This window comes from Danio rerio, chromosome 7 (genome assembly GCF_052040795.2).
Source record: "Danio rerio strain M-AB ecotype USA chromosome 7, GRCz13ab, whole genome shotgun sequence".
Taxonomy (NCBI): domain Eukaryota; kingdom Metazoa; phylum Chordata; class Actinopteri; order Cypriniformes; family Danionidae; genus Danio; species Danio rerio.
This window is the reverse complement of record NC_141027.1, coordinates 16,402,622-16,425,000: the sequence shown is the minus strand read 5'-3', so window position 1 is coordinate 16,425,000 and position 22,379 is coordinate 16,402,622. Positions and strand designations below refer to the sequence as shown.

At 35.3% G+C, this 22,379-nt stretch overlaps 1 protein-coding gene and 2 long non-coding RNA genes across 19 annotated transcripts in view; 2 read left to right on the top strand and 1 right to left on the bottom strand.

Moving 5' to 3' along the window:
- The window catches only part of LOC147843062 (uncharacterized), an 812,539-nt gene that overhangs the window by 31,432 nt on the left and 758,728 nt on the right, over positions 1-22,379 (top strand). The gene's annotated exons all lie outside the window — the stretch shown is intronic.
- The window catches only part of mpped2a (metallophosphoesterase domain containing 2a), a 264,905-nt gene that overhangs the window by 150,014 nt on the left and 92,512 nt on the right, over positions 1-22,379 (bottom strand). For 5 of the 17 annotated variants that reach the window (XM_087259313.1, XM_087259318.1, XM_087259320.1 and 2 more), the window contains one exon: positions 9,452-9,562. The exons of 2 other annotated variants lie outside the window; for them this stretch is intronic. The gene's annotated coding sequence lies outside the window, so the exon portion shown is untranslated. Of the gene's footprint in view, positions 1-9,242; positions 9,352-9,451; positions 9,563-22,379 lie in introns of all 17 variants that reach the window. 10 more of the 17 variants (XM_087259312.1, XM_087259323.1, XM_087259324.1 and 7 more) reach the window with 3 other exon arrangements.
- LOC147843073 (uncharacterized) lies at positions 13,202-17,477 on the top strand. The gene is made up of 6 exons (XR_015495468.1): positions 13,202-13,255; positions 13,383-13,444; positions 13,916-13,982; positions 14,781-14,833; positions 14,944-15,058; positions 15,653-17,477. It is a non-coding gene; the product is annotated as an uncharacterized LOC147843073 (long non-coding RNA).

Below are 22,379 nucleotides of genomic sequence, written 5' to 3'. Positions count from 1 at the left end.
AGACAGAAATGCCAACTGACCCAGCTGGGGCTCGAACCTTCTTGCTGTGAGGTGACAGTGCTAACCACTGAGCCACCATGCTGCCCCTAAAATGTCATTTTGTGTAACAATATATATAATTTTTAATTCGATGACCCATTAAAAGGCTCATTATGATTCATTTTAAATTGTAAATCTCCACACATGAAAACATTCCTTACTTTTTTTTTTTGTTAGAATCAAATTAGCTTTTTGTCATCGCAACTAAAATAAGTTAAAGCAACAACAAAACAACAAAAAAAAATTATTGTCTTGACTTTTTGTCGATCTTAGTTGTAAGAGCAACAAAAAATAACTTGACTTCTAGTTGATCAGTGGCAGAAGTGGTGGAAGGTCGATTTTTCAGATGAATCACCTGTTGAACTGCATCCTAATCATCACAAATACTGCAGAAGACCTACTGGAACCCGTGATTCTCACAGAAATCAGTCAAGTTTGGTGAAGGAAAAATCATGGTTTGGGGTTACATTCAGTATGGGGGCATACATCATCAGTGCATTTTTCTAGTTATTTTGCAAGATATTACAGTTTTTCTCAAAACATTTATTAATTTGTGCACATTATAGTAGCAGTTTCTCATTCTTTCCAACTCATTTCAGATGCTTTTGGACATGCATCAATTGCTTTCATACAACTCCCTGCTGTTTATAATATTATCATTTGCTTGTGTCATGCCAGTCAAAATGAACTAAACTTTTGAATGCTGAATAGCCAATCCATATGAAACTAATAGTCTACATTTCCTTACTTGAGTCGTTATATACAAAATTGTTGAACTAGTTGTCAAAATCTGTCAAGCTAATTTTATAAAAAAATTTATCTTTATTTTCCTGAAAATGTCTTAAAAATTGAACAATTTCATGAAAGATTTACAGACCTGTGTATGTTGTAGGTTCAGCTCAAATACGTACAGCAGTATTGTTTACAGTTGTGCGCAGCTCTACCCATAGGAAGTTTATGTTTGCTGTAAATAAGGGTTCTGGACAATGCTGTGAATAAATTAGAATTGCAACTAGCAAATGCAGTAAAAATGTGAAAAATACATATTCAGAGTCTTGTTCTCAGATACCTCACTAAATGCAGTGATGTCTAGCTTTACTGTAGTTTTCAAATGGCTGTGCAAATAGTATATAGTGATGTCTTGAGCATTTTTTAGGAAGTGTCACCAAAATCTGACTTTTTTGCATTGAAAACATGAACAGAGTAAACTGCCATAATGAAAACATGACAAAGCCATTTGACTATCTTTTTCATGAACAATGGTGTCAGGACTTTTCATTTTGATGACACTGACACTTTCATTGACATCAATACTTGCTTTTGAGGAATGAGCTGTCCATTTTGAGCAAGTGACGCGCTTTTGCAGGTTATCAGCGAGGTTTTGCAGTTTGTACTAATTGTTTTGAGAAATGCATTAACTGTAGTGCAGAAATGCACTAGTGTTGTGAGAAATGCACCAAAACCACTGAGAAAAACTGTATTATTCAGCTTAAAGTGCTGTTTAAAGGCTAAATGAGGTTAACTAGGCAAGTCATTGATTGGACAATCTTCTATAGCCAATCAAAATAATTATTTCCTAAGGAGGCAAATTATATTGACGTTAAAAATTCGTCACCATAGAATTATAAGTTTCTATTTTTTCTATTTTATTTTTATTCTATTTGACATTTTTGTCAAAATTCAGTTATTGACATATTCTTTTTAAAAGACAACTTATTTACATTATGAGATATCTTTTTATAAGTTTTTACATTTTAAGTATTTTTATTTAAAAAAACAAATGTTACACACATACTGTTTGCTATGGAATGCAAAAACTTTGAAGGTCAGTGTCTCAAAATCATTCAGAACGCAGATAGAACCTTTTAATTCCAAGGTGATGAATTGTTATAATAAAAATGATTCCAGCCAAAAAAACAAACAAAAAAAAAGAAAAAAATATTACCGAAGAACAATAAAAAAAAGTTGAATTACAAAAAAAGAGAGAAAAAAATATTACCGAAAATACAGTCAATATTTCCCTGTTAAATTATTTACAGAAATGCTTAACTTTCATAATGACAATAACAACAACAATAATATACATAATTTTAAATACAAACTTTTAAAATCTGTATATGAAACATAATCATCTTTTTGGCAAATCGGGATTAAAGAGTTCATGTAATAATCATACTGGCTTCTGATTGTAAACATTCTGTGGTGAACCAAGCACTTACATTATATTACAGTCATATATATACACACACATCCACGATCTAATGCATTTAGACTTTATGGCCTGAGATATACCACACGAATTGGTCTTGCATGTGAATAATGCATGCGAATCATGAATACTTGTATATATTTTTAGCTTTAGATAGAAGGCTGGACCATGAGATCTCAGACGATAACGGTTTCATTGCTTTCCACCCTGCTGTGGTTGTTGATGGTGTTTTGCTCGGAGAATTGAGTGTGTGTGTGTGTGTGAGACAGGAGATGTTTGTCTTGTACTGCGTCTTTATTTTACTCTTTGTCAAACACTCATTCTCATCCCTTTCAATCACTCAACAGACCCGCATTGAAACCCACACTATTCTGTCCTTAATAATCAAATAAATCAGACCAATGCGCTCCATGATCACACATTATATTTTGACAAATACGGAAACCAATTTGATTTAGAATGTATTGATTACATTTTTACACTCTTCGAGAAAAGAGAAATTGTGGGTGCCGTTAAGCCCATCGAGAGCTTTAACATTCTCTGCCTCTCAGTTCTAATGAAATTTCAGACTCATTTAGATGGAAAGCAAACGAAGCGTTTCATTTCTTGAAAGCTCTGAGCTCTCCGTTTGTTTGGATGCATGTTTGGTTTGTTTGGCTATAGCTGCAGGGATGAGGTTTGGCAGTGATAATTACACTAAATATTAAATGTTTTGTTAGGTAAGATAAAACAAGGTTCATTATGAGGAAACCACTCAATTAACTGATTCTGTTCAAAGCTAGAAATGTTTTTTTTTTTTTTTTTTTTTTTTTTTTTTTAGAAATTAAGATAATTTAAAGATAAGAATGTGTCTGTCAAGTTTATTCAAGGCAGGAATATATATAACAAAATAAGATATATTTGCAAAAATCGATTACCACCATTTTTAGAATTTTTCAGAAATCTTTTTTTCGCAATTGTTTAATACCCGATTTAAAAACATGATTTCTAAAATCACAAAAAGTCAAATTTAAGTAACTTTCTTAAATCATGTTTTGTTCACTTCAATGCACAACAACAACAAAATTATATCTCAAAATAACAAAAAATGTAATTTTAAGTTTGTTTTTTGTTGTTTTTGTCTCTTCTTATATTTTAGAATTTTATTTAGAAAATTTATTATAACAGAGATGTTGGGCAAAGAATAATTGTGATTAATCCCCTCTATTTTCATCATTTCCTAAATTTTCCTCTGGCTTAGTCCCTTTATTGATCAGGGGTCGCCACAGCGGAATGAGCCGCCAACTTATCCAGCATATGTTTTGTGCAAGGGAAACTGGGAAACACCCATAAACACTCATTCACACATATACACTACAGCCAATTTAGCTTATTCAATTCACCTACAGCACATGTCCTTGGACTCCCTCGAGAACACGGGGAGAACATACAAACTCCACACAGAAATGCCAACTGACCCAGCCTCGAACCAGCGACCTTGTTGCTGTGAGGCGATCGTGCTACCCACTTTAAACAGCCAATTTAAATTGTAAATGTTTAAATTTACAAAAATGTATACAGCGACCTCTAGTGGATTTACAAGAAATGGCAAGCAAAAAAACGAGAAAATGTGTCCCAGTAACGTACACAGTGACCCCTAAGTGGATTTATGAGAAATGGCATGCATGAGAAAAAAATAGCAATAAAATTATTTCGCAATAATGTATTTGAGATTGTCAGAATGTACACTGTGGCCTACACTGGGGCACACATTAGTAAAAACTTGTCCCAAACTGTCAAAAATGTAAAGAGCGACCTCTAGTTGACCTATTTAAAACGGCATGCATTAGAACACGTTTCCCAGTAATGCATTTGAGATTGTCAAACTTGGACACAGCGGCCTCTAGTAGATCTATTTAAAATGGCATGCATGAGAGCAAGTTCCAAGTAACGTATTTGAGATTGTCAACAATGTAAACAGTGGCCTCTATGTGTCAAAAAATGTGTCACAGTAACGTATTTGAGGTTGTCAAAACTTTACACAACGGGCTCAAGTGTAAAAAATGTGAAAATGTGTACCATAACATATATAAAAATTGTCAAAAATGTGCACAGCGAACAAAGTCCCAGTAACGTATTTGAGATTGTCAACATTGTACACAGAGACCTCTATTGGATTTACGAGACATGGCACACATGAGAAAATGTATCCCAGTAACGTATTTGAGATTGTCAGAATGTACACAGCGACCTCTAGTGGATAAATGAGAAATGGCACGCAAATAAAAACGTGTGCCAGTAATGTATTTGAGAATGTCAACAATGTAAAAAGCAACCTCTAGTGGATCTACAAGAAATAGCTAGCAAAATAAAGTTTGTCCCATTAATGTATTTGAGATTGTCAAAAATTTAGCGCAAGCTCTAGTGAATTGTACGAGAAATGGCACACATGAAAAAACGTGTCCAACTAATATATTGCAAATTTTCAGAAATGTACACCGCAGCCTCTAGTGGATGGCATGCAAGAGAACACCTGTTCCAGGAATACATGTACACAATGACCTCTAGTGGATTTTACAAGAAATGGCAAGCATGAGTAAACAAATCCCAGTTACGTACAGTATTTGAGATTGTCAAAAATGTACACAGCGGTCGGCGCAATAGCCTAGTGGTTAACGCGCTGACATTAGGTGCAGTAGCACATCAGGACATCCTAAGTTTGAATACTCGCTCGAGGACATTTGCCTACCAACCCCCCAACCCCCCCCCCCCCCCCCTCTCTCTCCAACTTCGCTTCCTGTGTAAATACTGTCCAAGCTAAAAAAGGCCAAAAATAAATAAATAAATAAATAAATGTACACAGCGGCATCTTGTGAAAACAAAAAGACAAAGCCCACGTTACATATTTCTCTGTTATAATTATTAATTCCAGGGAGCCTGAGATGGAAACGTACGATGAAGTACATTTTTGCAGTTTGACAAAAAAAGTAAGCTGAAGCACGTATTTCCAATGAGCCTGTGTTGAATATTTCAGACTGCAAAATAAAGAACGACAAAGATTTTTACATTGACTATATTACCAGGGCCTTCACTCTCTGTTTCCCGTTTGTCCATTTCCCCATCGCTCCATCTCTACATATCCATCTCCATCTCTCCTTCCCTTCCCCCATAGCTCCGCTCTTCCCACTTCCATTTAACTCTCTATTCCATCTCGAGAGGAGATGCTGGATGGTCTCTTCATTATGTGCAACACAGACAGCCTGATTTTGTGTGCGTGTGTGTGTGTGTGTGGAATGAGTGAGAGCCGACCGACTACATGCAATGTTTTATTTCCTGTCAATGCCATTCCTAGTTGCTGTCCCGTGGCCATGATTTACCGTGTTTTAGCCAACTCTTCACAGCAGAAAATGAAAGAGCTGTTTTCCGCCCCTCTCTGCCTGCTTCCAATTCATCTCTCTTTCTCCTTCTCTCTCTCTCTGCCTGTCATACAGTATTTTTCGGAGCTAGAGGGCCACTCGAAGCATTTTCATAAAAGCATTCCTGGGCCATTCCTGCCTTTTAAACTTGAAAAGAAAATGAATATGCTTCCAATGGATGTTTTTTCTTTTAAAGGGTATTTACACTTTTTAATAATTTGATTATTTACACAATGGCAAGAATATTGTACGAGTGAATGTCTAATATAGGATTTAAATAAAAGTACAATCGATAAACGAGGAATTTGTTTGAAGGAATTTTGGCCCATTCCTCCTAACAGAATTGATGTAACTGAGTGAGATTTGTTGGCTGTCTTGCTCGCACAAGCTTTTTCAACTCTGCCCAAAAATTTTCTATAGGGTTGAGATCAGGGCTTTGTGATGGCCACTTCAAAACATTCACTCTGCTCTCCTTAAGCACATTTTAACTAATTTGGCAGTATGCTTAGGGTCATGGTCTGTTTGGAAGATCCATTTTTGGCCAAGTTTTAATATCCTGGCTGTTGTCCTGAGATGTTGCTTCAGTATTTCTACATAATGTTCTTTCTTCATGATGCCATCTATGCTGTGAAGTGGACCAGTCCCTCCTGCAGCAAAACATCATGCTGCCACCCCATCAGAAACTTCCAAAACCTTGACACCATCATCTGAGCTTTTTTAGAGGCAAAATAATCTTTCTGTATGTAAACTTGACTTTCAAGAAAAGTTATAACAATTTCTCAAAAAATATCTCTCTCATTATTCTGCGCATGCATAACAGAAACAAATTTGATAATCCAAACTTACCTAAAAGAGAAAATTTTTAGTCACATTAACATCTGACTTTTTAAAACATGGTTATGCGCCTTTTTACACAGTTCTGGTTTCAACTGTACATACACTAAGGACAATTTTTACTACACATTTATAGGAAAGCCAATTGCAATTTATTTTTAAAAGGCTCATAATATAGCTATAGAAGCTGGTTTTGTTTTACACCAAAACTGAAATTTGTAATGTAAGACAATTTTAAAATACAGCTGAAGACAAAATAATTAGCCAACCTAATTATTATAACCTAATTAGCCAAAAGGAAATTTTCATTTCCTTTAAATATTTCCCAAGTCAAGTTTAGCAAAGCAAGACATTTTCAGTTATTCTTCACTTAATAATTATTACTTAATAATAACAATATTAATAATGATAATTAACCAAGTTAAGACTTTAAATCGCACTTTAATCTGAATACTAGCATCTTGAAAAATAACAAGTAAAACATTATGTACTGTTAACATGACAAAGATAAATGAATGAGTTAATGAGATAAATGAATGATAAATAAATGAGTTATTAGAAATTTTTAAAAATTCATTGGAGGGCATATAATTTTGCCTTCAGCTGTAGATAAAATATAAATATGAAAATTACAATAATGAGATTTAAAGTTGAAATTGTGAGAACTAAAAAGTTGTACATACCTTTAAAACCTGACGGAGAAATGAGCTTCAATAAATGACATCTGGTGTAATACAATTGCAAATGTGTTTCTAAAAAGATTTATTGCCAACATTTATAAATAGTCAGATTGTAAGACAAAGACAAAATTATGATCAATACAAGTCAAGTAAGTGTGAGATATTAAATCTCATTTTACTCATTTCTTTTGTTGTGTTTATGTCTGTCAGTGTCATAATCCGTGCAGCAACATACTAAGCAGCAGTTCTAAAGAGTAGTCTGAAAATATCTCCAAGCAAAAGCCTAAACAAAAGCATACCTGCACTTTGTTCTCCCACTTCAACCACTGCCCTTCCAGACGTAAACAATCAGATGTGAGTAAAATAAAGTATATCTGAATCCACTCCAGTTCCTCTGCATCTTTTTTTTTGTTTTAACTATTATTATTTTTTTTGTAAATAAGGGACTAAGCCAAAGGAATATAAATGAATATGATTTTTGTTTTACAATACATTTTTTTGTTGCTAATAATTAGTTTATAATATATTAATATTCATATAATATAATATATTAATATAATCAACTGTGTGTGTGTGTGTGTATATATATATACAGAATTATTAGCCCCTTTTTTAATTTTTTTCCTTTTTTAAATATTTCCCAAATAATGTTTAACAGAGCAAGGAAATTTTCACAGTATGTCTGATAATATTTTTTCTTCTGGAGAAAGTCTTATTTGTTTTATTTCGGCAAGAATAAAAGCAGTTTTAAATTTTATTAAAGCCATTTTTGGGACAAAATTATTAGCCTCTTTAAGCTAATTTTTTTTTCTATAGTCTACAAAACAAACCATTGTAATAGAATAACTTGCCTAATTACCCTAACCTAACTAGTTAACCTAATTAACCTAGTTAAGCCTTTAAATGTCACTTTAAGCTGTATAGAAGTGTCTTGAAAAATATCTAGTCAAATCTTATTTACTGTCATTATGGCAAAGATAAAATAAATCAGTCATTAGAAATAGGTTTTCAAAATTATTATGCTTAGAAATGTGCTAAACCAATCTTCCCTCCATTAAACAGAAATTGGGAAATAAATAAACAGGGGAGCTAATAATACAGGGGGGCTAATAATTCTGACTTCAACTGTATATATTTTACAATTTATATATTTAAATACTTTAGATTTGTCAATAAATAATACTAATGCCTCGAAATTAATATGTACAGTTAAATATTAACATATAATTTACCTTTCATTTATAAGGTATAAGCTGTTTGTAAACCTCAACCTACATTATTAAAATAAATGATTAATTTGCATTGATATAATAATAATTTCTTTAAGTTGCCTTTAGTTCTCAAATGGGCGACGCGGTGCCGCAGTAGGTAGTGCTGTCACCTCACAGCAAGAAGGTCGCTGGTTCAAGCCTCGGCTGGCTCAGTTGATGGTTTCCGAACGAGTGTTCATTTGCAAAACGTCTATTAGACATCAATTTTCAGACTTAAATAGACATTTATAATCTTTGGAATGAACCGCCAAGTTATCCAGCATGTTTTTACGCAGCGGATGCCCTTCCAGCTGCAACCCATCTCTGGGAAACATCCGTACACACTCATTCACACTCATACACTTTGGACAATTTAGTCTACCCAATTCACCTGTACCACATGTCTGGACTGTGGGGGAAACCGGAGCACCCGGAGGAAACTCACAGGGAGAGCAAATAAACACCAAAAATACTAATAATCATCACGATGTAAACACAACCATCAAATAAATGTCTCTGGGATGTACATGGGCAATTAGGGAAATATAAATGTTTTACATTGTATGAATGAATGAAATATGGTTGTTTTGTGTAAATTAGAAATGTTTATGCCATTTTTTTTAACTATAAAAGTCTGGCAACCAGTATTTTTACATTTATTTTACAGTCTATATTGTGTACATGGAGCTGGACTCTTAAACAAAGTGTTGCCCACATATCTACTCACATACATAGTGAGATAAATGAAAAGGAAAATATTTTATTTAGATGCATCATACATGAGAGTGGGAAGAAGAAAAAGAAAGAAAGTGTGTGTGTGTGTTAAATTAATGACCTCATGTATCGGTTGGGTTTCACAACTCCAGGGTCGTCGCACAATCACATCTGACGCTTACTGATGTCTCACATCTGGACTACCTTTCGCTCATACATGCACACACACTCTTCAAACAGTCCAAATAAACACACATGGCATGAAAGAAGCACGAAGACAAACAAAGAACAACATGCATGTGTGTATGTATAATTTACAATATTATTTACCTTGTAATGTAGCTGCAGTTCATGTTTCCAATCACTCACTCAGCAGGGGACTCTTGCAATAGTACAATTTTCACCTTGATGCGGGAGGCTGGGATTTTTCCTATGGATCTGCTGAAATGGCATATATATTTCAGTTCAGAGGGAATGAATCACGTGAAGGCTTATAATGGAATTTCTCTTATATCGATATTTGGGGTATTGCATGCACATACCAATACACTAGAAAGTATATTTAAAAGAAAACTTTACAAAGGTAAAATCAGGTAGCATTTAATAACAATTTTGAAGCAAAAACACATTTTCCTGTACTTTGTTTTATTAAAAAAAAAAGTTTTACTATGTACTAAATGAGCCATGAAGTGCACTATATCTTTAATCATTCATATGTTAAGCAAGTAGATTTTATTTTAAATAGCAATTTAATCATGTGATGGCAAAACTAAATTAAATTCCATTAAATTGCTAAGAAAAATGTAAAATACTGCTGTCTTCCTGAAAAGCCACTTTGTGCCGAACTAGTTCTTTGTGTCTGAATTTAGGGTTCTTTGTTTCCTGCCATTTCATTTTTCTGGAGCTTAACCATCAAACTACACAGACAGTCAGCACTTTCTTACCAGGTAAATGATTTTGTTTTAAAATGTATAATTGTATATTTATACATTTTATGATGTATGTATAATAAATGTTTATAATAACATTTTATCTTTTAAATTCAAATGATTTTTGTTCAACCATTTCTTTCCGTAAATGATGCAGGCTTCTCCCAAAAGATAAGACGATACACAAGAGGCATCATTGGCGAAAAAAAATATATTTCTCAGCTTTTATTTACATTTGAACAACAAGTGGCATGTCCAGAATTGTTTATACCCTCCTCAATAACCAATGGAAAAGCTTTTATTGGCTATCCTCAATTGGATTTAAGTCAGGACTCTGGGTGGGCCACTGCAAAAGGTAATTTTTTTTTTTTTTGCTAAACATTTATTCTTCACTTTTGCTGTGATTTGGGTTGTTTGTGGTGCTCAAATGTTAACTGGTGCCTAAGACCAAGTTTTTCTGCAGACTGCCTGATGTTGATAGGATTTTTTATCTAGTTATTGAAGTTGGTAATGGTGTTCTTAGAGTAGAAGAACTTCCGAACAAATCCTCAGAGATTTTCAGAGTATTTTTTTTTTTTTAAGAAAAGTCTTTTGCTCTTGTTTTGTAATAATACTTTGCACTGTAGCCAGTAGAGCTTCGAAACATTTGATTTGGTCTAATATCTACTCTTGTAGCTCTTGCACATCATGTTATTATTTTTTGGGAGAAGCCTGTCTCATCTCCGGTCCAAAAAAAAAATTTCGTTTTATTTGTTGAATAAAAGGAAACTGAATTTGCCATATTTGTCATAACAATGTACTTTTAAATTTGAATTCACTTTAAATTTGCAAGGGGTATGAATAATTTCAGCCATTTATGTATTTTAAAGTGCTGTAAAAATACTCATAAATGCCTCTGTTTAAAGTATTAACATCTGTCACATACGTGAAGGAGATATATCACATCCATAACAATTTATCTTTTCCCATCATATATGCAAAAATGTTCAATAAAATAAATGTATTTTTTGTCCTACAGAAAGACAACATTTATCCTTTTGATTGGTGTTATTTCATTTGGGCTATGTTGTTTCATTTACAATATGTCTACAAATTATGTTGCATACTATAATCTTGAATACTTATTTCCCTCATTTAAAATATAAAAACATTTACAGATTGGCAATTTTCTAAACTCTCTTCACTCTGTAAGTTGTTTTGTAAACCAGAACCGCAAATCAGAAAAAGTTGGGAGAGAATGGAAAACGCAAATAAAAAAAGAAAGTAGTGATTCTAAATTTACTTTGACTTGTATTTCACTGCAGACAATACAAAAAACATTGTTTAATGTGTTCCTCATGATTTTTATTTTATTTTTTAAATAAACATGTATTCCAATTTTGGTTCTTGCAACACACTTTAAAAAAAGTTTTAAATATTAGTTTACTCAGTGTAAGCCCGTTTGCGATGGTGTACGTGGTGTTCAATTTTACATATAGCTGCCACTTGCACGGCGGACAGCATCTGGCGATTATATGAAGGATTAAACAGAAGCTCGCGTGCTAGATGTGGCAAGTTACCAGAAAATTCCATCCCACAGACTTTTCATAGTGGACTTGAAGCCAATGGAAGTCTTTTATCCACTCTTCAAAAAGTGTAGATGGTGGATTAACATTCAGCACATGATCACTAAGATGTGTCATTATTTGTAACTTTAGATGCCATGGTTCCTAAAACAAAATATGTCAGTGTTATTTTGATTCACATCTTTAGCGCTTCACAACTTTTTGCGGTTGAAGCTCTCTCTGTCATCCCAAGCCAGAAGGCATTGACTGAGTGATTGACAGCTGATATTTCAGTGCTGGAGCAGTGTGCCAATAAGAAGAGAGCGAAAGCAGGGCAAGCATTACGGCCTTGGCTTTTTTTACTGCAGCAAGTTGACATGACAACTGTTTTAAACCATTCTTGATCGCTGCAATTCACGTTTCAAGTGCAGAGATGCATTTTGCGTGAATGTCTCCCAAATCCGCGGTGAAAATGTGGTGAACATTTTGCAGTAAAACTGGTCGCACACAACAATTTTATGCACTCGCACAAATGCTCCCAAATATATTTTCAGATCGCATAGATAAAATTTCAAGTGCATATGCGACCAAAATGGTTGCAATTTCAAGCCCAAAAATATATATTTGACTCTAATATGATGCCATTAGCCGCATTTCCACTGTCGGGCCAGTGCATGCGAGCCAGGGCTTTTATCAGGCCGGGCCGGGCCAATTGCCCGGGAGGTTGAGCAGTGAGGCCGAAGTCATGTCGCGTTAGTCCACTGTCGGGCTAGTAGCTCGCAGTGCTTCATGCAAACCCCGCCCCCAGAACGTCCCCCGAATCAAACGTCACACAACCTGCCCACTTCAGTGGGAATAAGGCAGATAAAGCACACCATCACATCATCACGAAACCATTAAAATCAAGACAACCAAAACAAACAAACGACACAATACTGTACAGCATTATATTATATGTCTATACGCACACACTCTAAAAAACGCTGGGTTGGTTTTTAAACCCAAATGCTGGGTTGAGACTGCTGGGTAACAAAATTGGGTTGATTCAACCCAATTTGGGTTGAAAATCGATCTTTATCTATAACCCAGCAGTGCTGGGTTGGGAACGCGGACGTGAAAGAGAGCACGCACGTCACGTCAACATGCAGGGACATCAACGTGAGAAACCGCCATTTTCTTTGCGCTGTCTTTGAGGGGAAGCGAGTGAAATTCTGTGTGAGACGTAAGTTATTTAGTGTGTATTTAACAATTTTCATAAGAAATAACACACTTAGTTTACTTAGTATAATATACACGCGCTTTTTTTTCTGTTTCTCCGCCTGATGGCCGACTTGTTGCTCCGCCTCACGCTGACCTGTGCTCGCCTTATGGCTGAACTGTTGCTCCGAGTCCGCCTGACGAGCCACCTGTTTCTCCGGATCTGTTTCTCCGCCTAACGGCGACGTGTTTCTCCGGACCTGTTTCTCCGGACCTGTTTCTCCGCCTAACGGCGACCTGTTTCTCCGGACCTGTTTCTCCGCCTAACGCCCGAGCTGTTGCTCCGCCTAACGCCTGACCTGTGCTCGCCTCACGCCCGACCTGTTGCTCCGCCTCACGCCCAGCCTGTTGATCGGTGGACGGGTAAGCGCGCATGGCATCAGAAGGAGCTCGAAAAGTATAAGGTAACTAATGAAACTAACGTGAAGCATGTTTGATGACCACTTTATAAACACAACACCTAGGATAATTTAGGAGCTTTTTATTGTAATAAAATGCCTTTTGAATGACACAGATTTTTATGTTGGCTAGGTGATGACAGTAAGTAACGTTACTGTGATTTGTGATCTTTCTGGGGTGTTAACTGTAAAGCAGTAAGTAGTATTTTTACTCTTGTATTTCTTAAGTTTGTTCATGGATTTTTGTGACAATACTTTGATGCATAAGTGTTGAATTCAGCTTCTAACAATGTTTTTTTTAATCAAAATATATACAATAATTGTCCTGCTCTGCATGTACATTTTGTTTAGCTGTACATCTGTACATTGAATAGCAAATGTTATTAATTTACTATGAGCATTTTACATTCTAGACGTGATTTGAGCTATCTTTAATTAATCCTGTATGTAAGGGTCGTTTCATGCTAACGGAAATGTCTGAGCTAAGGCTAATTCCAACCTAATCATCTTCGACTGCAAAAAGAAAAAGTTTGACCACCGTTTTATGTGACACCCTGGATAATTATTATCATTTAGGAGTATTTTTGTGATATAGTGACTTTTGGCTAACATGATCTTTTTTTACTTAATTTTGCTTAAACGCTTTTATCTGTTATTCTTTTTCAGATGGATAATTGCGTGAAAATCAAACTAAAAGAATGCAATCTTGAGGAGTTAATCCCCACATTTGAAGGTATGTAATAATATTTTACTTGGTTCATTGTAATCATTAGGGCTGCCCTTGTCTAAACATATGTCTGGTTGACTTGTGATGTTCATTTGAAGCATTAGTTGAATAATTACAGATTTATTAATAAACCATTTATTCATTAATTCATTTTCTTTTTGACTCAGTCCCTTTATTAATCTGGGGTCGCCACAGCGGAATGAACCGCCAACTTATCCAGCATATTTTTTACACAGCGGATTCATGCAGCATACATTGACTTTGCCAGTGTGGACTTTTTTTCTGCAACTAGTGGGTAGCACATTCGCCTCATAGCAACAAGGTCACTTGATCGATCCTTGGCTGGGTCAATAGGCCTTTCTGTGTGGAGTTTGCATGTTCTCCCCGTGTTCGCGTGGGTTTCCTCCAGGTGCCCCGGTTTCCAAAGACATGGTAAAGGTGAATTAAGTAGACTAAATTGTCAATGGTGTATGTGTGTGAATGAGTATTTGTTTCCCAGTGATGGGTTGCAGCTGAAAGGGCATTCGCTGCATAAAACTTATGCTGGATATGTTGGTGGTTCATTCCATTGTGGTTACCTCAGATTAATAAAGCGACAAAGCTAAAAAGAAAATGAATGAATGAATAATAAATTTTTAGTTGACTAATGGTTATTCAATTATTAGGGGGCAGCCCTAGTAATCATTAGCCACTTCAACACTTTAAACTGAGAGATTGAACTCTAATGCCAATTTGTTTTTGTCTGGTTATTTTTTAAAATCTGCTGTTCATGTAACCAGTGACATTCTCTTGTTTTATTTTTAGCACAGGAGCGAACCTTTCCTCGTTTTTAGGTCAATTTGAATACAATTCAAAGGGTAAGGATTCAATTAAAGGTTTCTCGATGCATAATGATGCATTTAATGCATAATGATTGTCTTAGTTATTTTATTAACAATGAAAATGTTATTTTTATGTTTGTTATTAGGGTGGCATGGGGGCGCAGTGGGTAGTGCTGTCGCCTCACAGCAAGATGGTCGCTGGTTGAGCCTTGGATGGGTTTCCCCTCCACAGTCCAATGACATGCGGTGTAGCTGAATTGGGTAAGCTGAATTGTCCATAGTGTGTGTGTAAATGAGAGTGTGATGGGTTGCAGTTGAAAGGGCATCTGCTGCGTAAAACATAAAAAGATGTCACCCAAGATGTTCATGTCATTCTTTCTTCAGTCAGAAAGATTTTTTTTTTAGGAAAATATTTCAGCAATTTTATCCATCTGCATGGACTGAGATTGTGCCTCATTTTTGAAGTTTTTAAAGAAAATTTAAATGCGGCTTCAAATTATACAAATACGGTTGCAAACAGTCCCAGCTCAGGAAGAAGGGTCTTATCTATTCTCATTAAGAAAACACAATTAAATACTTAATAATTTCAAATGCTCATCTTGCCTTACTATTACTTATTTAAAAAAGTTCCTTAGGCAAACCTGTTGTTGCATTGTCATCTTCACTCGGGCCAAAAAATTGCAGCATGGTGCCATGGTCAGTGGTTAACTAATGCCAACACTGGCTGATAGCTTGGTGTGTTATGGCCTTAATTGCTTCTAAAGGTATTTTAGGTGTTCTAAAGTTAACTCTAAAGATATTTAACTTTTACACTTTTGAGTTTTTAATAAATCTTACTTCTATTTATTTTTTCAGATTGGGACCAATATTGCTGAGTATCTTCATCCATTGAATTCAAGAATCTATTGAGTTTCCTCATGTTCTCATCCTTGGAGACCACCACTTCTTTCAAGCCTTTGCTCACGTGCTGTGCCATTTATTATTGCAAAGTACATTACTTGCCAAAGTGGACGTTTGCTATAAAGCATTCTACATCTTTGGTGTGAACTACCCCAAGCAGTGTTCCCTGGTGTGGCAGACTGTGGTTTATGGACATCCTGGGGAGGAGACACTAGCAGTAAGGGTTCTGCTAGCATTAATTTTTGCTGACAAACAGTAATCATTAATACTGTGACCTCACTGCTTCCTTGGATTCTGTGTTCTTTAACTTGTACTTTGGATTGTGGGGGAAAAGGAGCACCCAGAGAAAACCCACACGAACACGGGGAAAACATGCAAACTCCACACAGAAACACCAACTGACCCAGCTGAGGCTTAAACCACCGACCTTGTTGCTGTGAGGCAATCGTACTACCCACTGTGCCACCATGACACCCATTTCTAAAGAATAGTTTTAATAACTCATTTCTAATAACTGATTTCTTTTCTCTTTGCTATGATGACGGCACATAATAATGGACTAGATATTTTTTAAGACACTCTACACTGCAGTTACATTGCAACTAATGTTTCTTACAGACTCTTTTATATCTCAGGATTGATGTTTGCACATGATTGTTCGAGTAAAAGTTAAAAAAAGTTTTCCTATTTCAAATTTGTTTTAAAATGCTTCCATCCTCAGGTTTCATTTTAACTTTTATATCTGTTTTTTCTTCAAAACTGCATTTACATTGAACTTGATCATCCTTACTGATGATTGCTTTATAGCTCATATATTGATGTTTGCACATACTTGTTAAAGGGAAAGTTATAAAATGTTTTCTTATTTTTTCTTAATATAAAATTTGTATTTTCTTAGTTTTTATTGTTTGTTTTGTTTTTTCAAGCTGTTTGATGCCTTTTCATTATTACTTTCACATATTTTTTCTGCATTGCAGTTGATGATTTATATGAGAATATGTTGATGTTTGTGCTCAAATTACTTTCTGACTTCAGTCATTTAGATGCATTTTCATTATTACTTCCTTATACTATTGTTTTTCTCTACTCTGCAATAACATTGCCTTACTGATGATTCCTGATTTATAAATGATGCAAATGTTTTTGAATGTATTTCAAATATGCATTTTCTTAAGGTAATTTGTCTGATTTCAGTCTGATGCATTGTTACTGAACTTTAGTCAGTGTTTCTGTGATACAGTTTGATACATTTTCACAGAAATCGTCTTAACCCTTTAACAACCCTTTCAAGAAAAAAAATTGGATTGCATTTCTCAACTGCTAATGTCGCTATTGAACACAATCAGTACATTTTAACACATGTTATAATTTCTAAAATATCAACCTCTACCAAATGATTGATATGTATGTTTATGGTAAAAGTACCAGAATTATGAAAAATCTGAAAAATTATGTGTAAGACCAATTAAAAAAAAAAAAAAAAAAAAAAAAAAAAAAATATATATATATATATATATATATATATATATATATATATATATATATATATATATATATATATATATATATATATATATTTAAAAGAAATATTTTGAACACTAAATCATCTTTTTTCTTATGACTTTAACAGTCATTATTTAAAACAGTAAAAACGAGGTCAACCATTTGGTAGAGCAGGCAGTCAAAGGGTTAATGCTGAGGTGCAGATGGGAAAAATCTCAAATTCATTTGGACACATTTTATCTTTTGTCATAAATAAAATTCCATTACTGAACAACTATGTATTGCTGTAGAATTGTTTTTATTTTAGTGATTTTAATCATCAGTTTCTAGATTAAATTTCTGACCCATTTTGGGTTACATTCAACCCAGCAGTGTAGTAATTTTTAACTAATAGTTGGGTTAAAATCACAACCCAGCATGCTGGGTTAAACTTGTAACCCAACTTGCTGGGTTAAAGTAACCCAGCGTTGGGTTTGTCCCTTTTTTACCCAGCGCTGGGTTACCAAAACAACCCAAATTGGGTTGTTTTCAACCCAGCAGTTTTTAGAGTGCATGCACATACTCGCCGACTGACTGTTAGCATCGTGGATCGATTGGTCTCGCCACTAACAGAGGCACCCAGCGCAGTGAGAGCAGCGCACCCATCCATAATATAACAAACAGAAATTCTCCATTAATAACTCGGTAGAAAATTTATTTTACAACATCCTCATTTAGACATTGTCAAACATTCAGCCCAAATGCTCCAGAAAGACCTGAAACTGAATTTTTTTCCTTTAGGCTATGTGACACTTAATAGGAGATTCCCCTTTATTTAAGGATGTTGCATATTATTCTGTAATCTTAAGAAAAGTGTTCAGTATTTCAGCAGATAAGAGCAATAATAAAATATAGCCTATATTTCGTTGCGCTCAGCAGCTTTTCACTAATAAAGTTCTACATGTATTTAAAATTAAATTTTTCAATTTTACCGCGTCATATAAACACATAAACACTTGTTTGAGGACATAAAACACATTTTTACTTGCAGTTTTCCCCGATGCATTTGTAAAGCGGTGCTGCGCAGGCAGGACTGCGTGACAGAGAAAAAGGAAGTCTAGTTTCTGCTTTCATTCACCCATAAAATGCTGTTTGAACGATTTGATTAATCTCATCGTATTTAAATACTTTATAAATAATATTTCAAACCTCCTCCAGTGTTTATTGTTTTTAGAAAACATATAAAATCTTTTTTTTCAGATAAGCCTTTGTAAAATGAAAGTTTAATATGGCTTAAAAACGTTTTGAATTTTGTTTCGTATATACCTACATTATTATAGCTTTTATTTGTTTTATATTGGTTTATTTATTGTATGTGATTTTATTATATCCAACATTTGTAATTATTTAAATTATCTCCATACAGATTAGGCTAATTTATCAAGATATGACACTAAGTTTTCTGTCTTTCTGTTGTATTCATATTTTGTGTATTATCTTTAAAATAAATTTAAAAAAAAAAGACGCCGCTCACGGCATCAACAGCTGTGAAGGGAATGCTCTTTTGCTTGGTCTCACACACACATACAGGCATCTAAATGCGCACAAACACACCTTCTAACTTGACAACAACTCCAGACAACTTTTACTGTCTGTTGTGTCTAAAGATTTAGACACACTTGATAAAAACTCTCAACAACACACTTGACAAAAACTCTCGACAACCTTTACTGTGTGCTGTGTCTGCTAGTGTAAAGATTATTATGCGTTATTGAAACATCGAGGAGGACGTAGCAAAGAATGTCACTTATAAATTAAAACTTTGTTATTTTATGCAACACCCTTACATTTAAAGGGAAACATAAGGACGATTATAAGCAAAAAGACCCCAGCCTATAAGGCGTTTTCCTTCCCTTATTTAAGCTCCTTTCTCTCTGCCCCGAAGCCCCAGCTGGCCCTCTTTGGCCCAAAGAATTCAGCGGGCCGAAAAAGGCTGGCTGCTGGCCCCGAGAAAGCCCCGCTTTGGCCCAATTAGGCCCCGAAAGTGACAGTGGAAATGCGACTGGCCTTGGCTAGCACGTTTTAGGCGCTATAGTGGAAACACGGCTATTGGCAGTCAATGTGTCACTTGTTAATACTGCAGATTTCTCACAATTTAAAAACCCTCTTGAAAATATCCGCACAACAACAAATGCATAACACTGCTCAAATAGTTTTCTTTCAATGCTTAAATATTCTTTGGTGTGATATAAGACAGCATAACAAATAACTAAAAGAAGCTGCGAGGTCGTGCACTAAAAATCACCTTGACATCGCTATAATCAAAAAGTCAAACCAGAACGATTCAGCAGCATGTGAAATATCTAGCACACACACACACAAACACACACACACACACACACACACACACACACACACACACACACACACACACACACACACACACACACACACACACACACACACACACACACACACACAGATTTAAGAGTGTCTAAATACATTTCGGAGCCTCGGCAATAGTCAAATGAAAAAAAAAAAAAACCCATTCAGCAGCTTTTTCTATTACCTGAAGTTGCTGAAAAGAACCATTGAAAAAGCTCCAATCAATAATTTCATTTAAGAGTGAAAACGGTAAGAAAAACAAAGTGAAGCAAGGTGCATACTGATACAGGCTTTAAGTATTTAACGCTTTGTGAAGTCTGAATTTAAATGGTTTTGGTGTCAAAGAGCGAGCAGACCTCTGGATGGAGAAGACCTGCTCATTGAAAACACGGTCTAAAGAAATAACACACATACCTGGCTTTTATACACGTGCAGTTCAGCTGGTGAAAACAGATCTGTTTTACAAAGCGTCAACTGCTCATATTCCACAAATAATATATGTTTCTGCATTAAACTTTGGGATTTCACACTTGATGGTATGCGATGATGAATAGGTCAAACTGGAATGAAGTGAGGTATCGGAGCTATAATATATGAATCTGCTTTGATTTGTAGTATTTGTGCTGTGGTTTGAAGGTTAAGTTAGTCTACTTATAACATAAGTGTTCAGTTCACTACGGCAAAAAGTCATTATTAGGGTCTGTTTATTTACTACACTCTAAATCAGGGGTGTCAAACTCAATTCCTGGAGGGTCGAAGCCCTGCACAGTTTAGTTCCAAGCCTGCTCCAACACACTTACCTGTAGGTTTCAAACAAGCCTGAAGGACTCAATTAGTTTGATCAGGTGTGTTTAATTAGGGTTGGAACTAAACTGTGCAGAGCTCCGGCCCTTTTGGAACTGAGTTTGACACCTGTGCTCTAAATAATGTCTGGCAAACATGTCTAAACGTGTACTGAATCAATATGAATCAATAAAATAATATATAAAAATGTTTCACCTTTCCTGAAAGAACTAAATATGATAAAAATGTATGATAAAACTAATGATAAACTGAATGAACGACAAGACCATGTGAAGCATTATGCACTAAAAATAAGCCATCACGACAGTTAAAGTTAATCTAAATGTTGGTCCAGACCAAATTAAGCGAACTGCAGATGTGAAAGCACCCTAAGAGAAATACTTCAGTCATGGTGTCATCCTTCCTCCAGTGTACAAAACTAACTCCAATATTGATTCAGGATTTAAAAAAGTTTTGATTCATCATGTTTTTACTCTCGCGCTCTCTTAAACGAGCAGCACGTGTATGCACAAACGGCAGAGCAGCGTACAAACAGGTGCTCACTAGTTCAAATCTGCATTTGCTGACAGACAGTTTGAGCTACTTATCAGAATTATAGGAATTGTCAGCCCCTTAAATTTGAATTGAATTAATATTTTTTTTTGTCTCATGCCTTATCCAGAATATAAAAATACAATCATATTATTTACTTTAATCATTACTATTGGAATGGGAAAAGACTTTCAACAACACAAAAAATGTTTCGTTCCTCCATAGTAAAAAGCGACATTTTGTGTCTGCCGGTTTATTTACTTGCGGGAGTTTATTGGCATTTTCCCGCACGTGAATTCTGACCAATCGATAAGCAGTTTAGGAACTATGTTCAACAACACCTGGCCAATAAGAGATGTGGATTTTGTCAGATGACTGCATTTTGGTTCTTTTCAACTGGTTTGGACCAAAGCCAGCAGTGTGGTGTGAAAACGACCCAAAGATGGCAGAAAATGCAACAATGTATTATTTATTGCCCTTGGTACAGTCCGGACCAAATAAAGCAAACTACAGATGTGAAAGCACCCGAAGAGAAATACTTTAGCCATGATGTTATCCTTCCTCCAGTGTACAAAGCTAACTCCAATATTGATTCAGGATTTTAAAATGTTTTGAAAGTTTTTGTTTTTACTCTCGCGCTCGTTCTCTCTTAAACGAGCACCACGTGTATGTACAAACGGCAGAGCAGCGTACAAACAGGTGCTCACTAGTTCAAATCTGCATTTGCTGACAGACAGTTTGAGCTACTTATCAGAATTATGGGAATTGTCAGCCCCTTAAATTTGAATTGAATTAATATTTTTTTTGTCTCATGCCTCATCCAGAATATAAAAATACAATTACATTATTTACTTTAATCAATACTATTGGAATGTGAAAAGACTTTCAACAACACAAAAAATATTTCGTTCCTCCATAGTAAAAAGCGACATTTTGTGTCTGCCGGTTTGTTTACTTGCGGGAGTTTATTGGCATTTTCCCGCACGTGAATTCTGACCAATCGATAAGCAGTTTAGGAACTATGTTCAACAACACCTGGCCAATAAGAGATGTGGATTTTGTCAGATGACTGCATTTTGGTTCTTTTCAACTGGTTCAGACCAAAGCCAGCAGTGTGGTGTGAAAACGACCCAAAGATGGCAGAAAATGCAACAATGTATCATTTATTGCCCTTGGTACAGTCCGGACCAAATAAAGCAAACTACAGATGTGAAAGCACCCGAAGAGAAATACTTCAGCCATGATGTTATCTGTCCTCCAGTGTACAAAGCTAACTCCAATATTGATTCAGGATTTTAAAATGTTTTGAAAGTTTTTGTTTTTACTCTCGCGCTCGTTCTCTCTTAAACGCGCAGCAGTGTATGTACAAACGGCAGAGCAGCGTACAAACAGGTGCTCACTAGTTCAAATCTGCATTTGCTGACAGACAGTTTGAGCTACTTATCAGAATTATGGGAATTGTCAGCCCCTTAAATTTGAA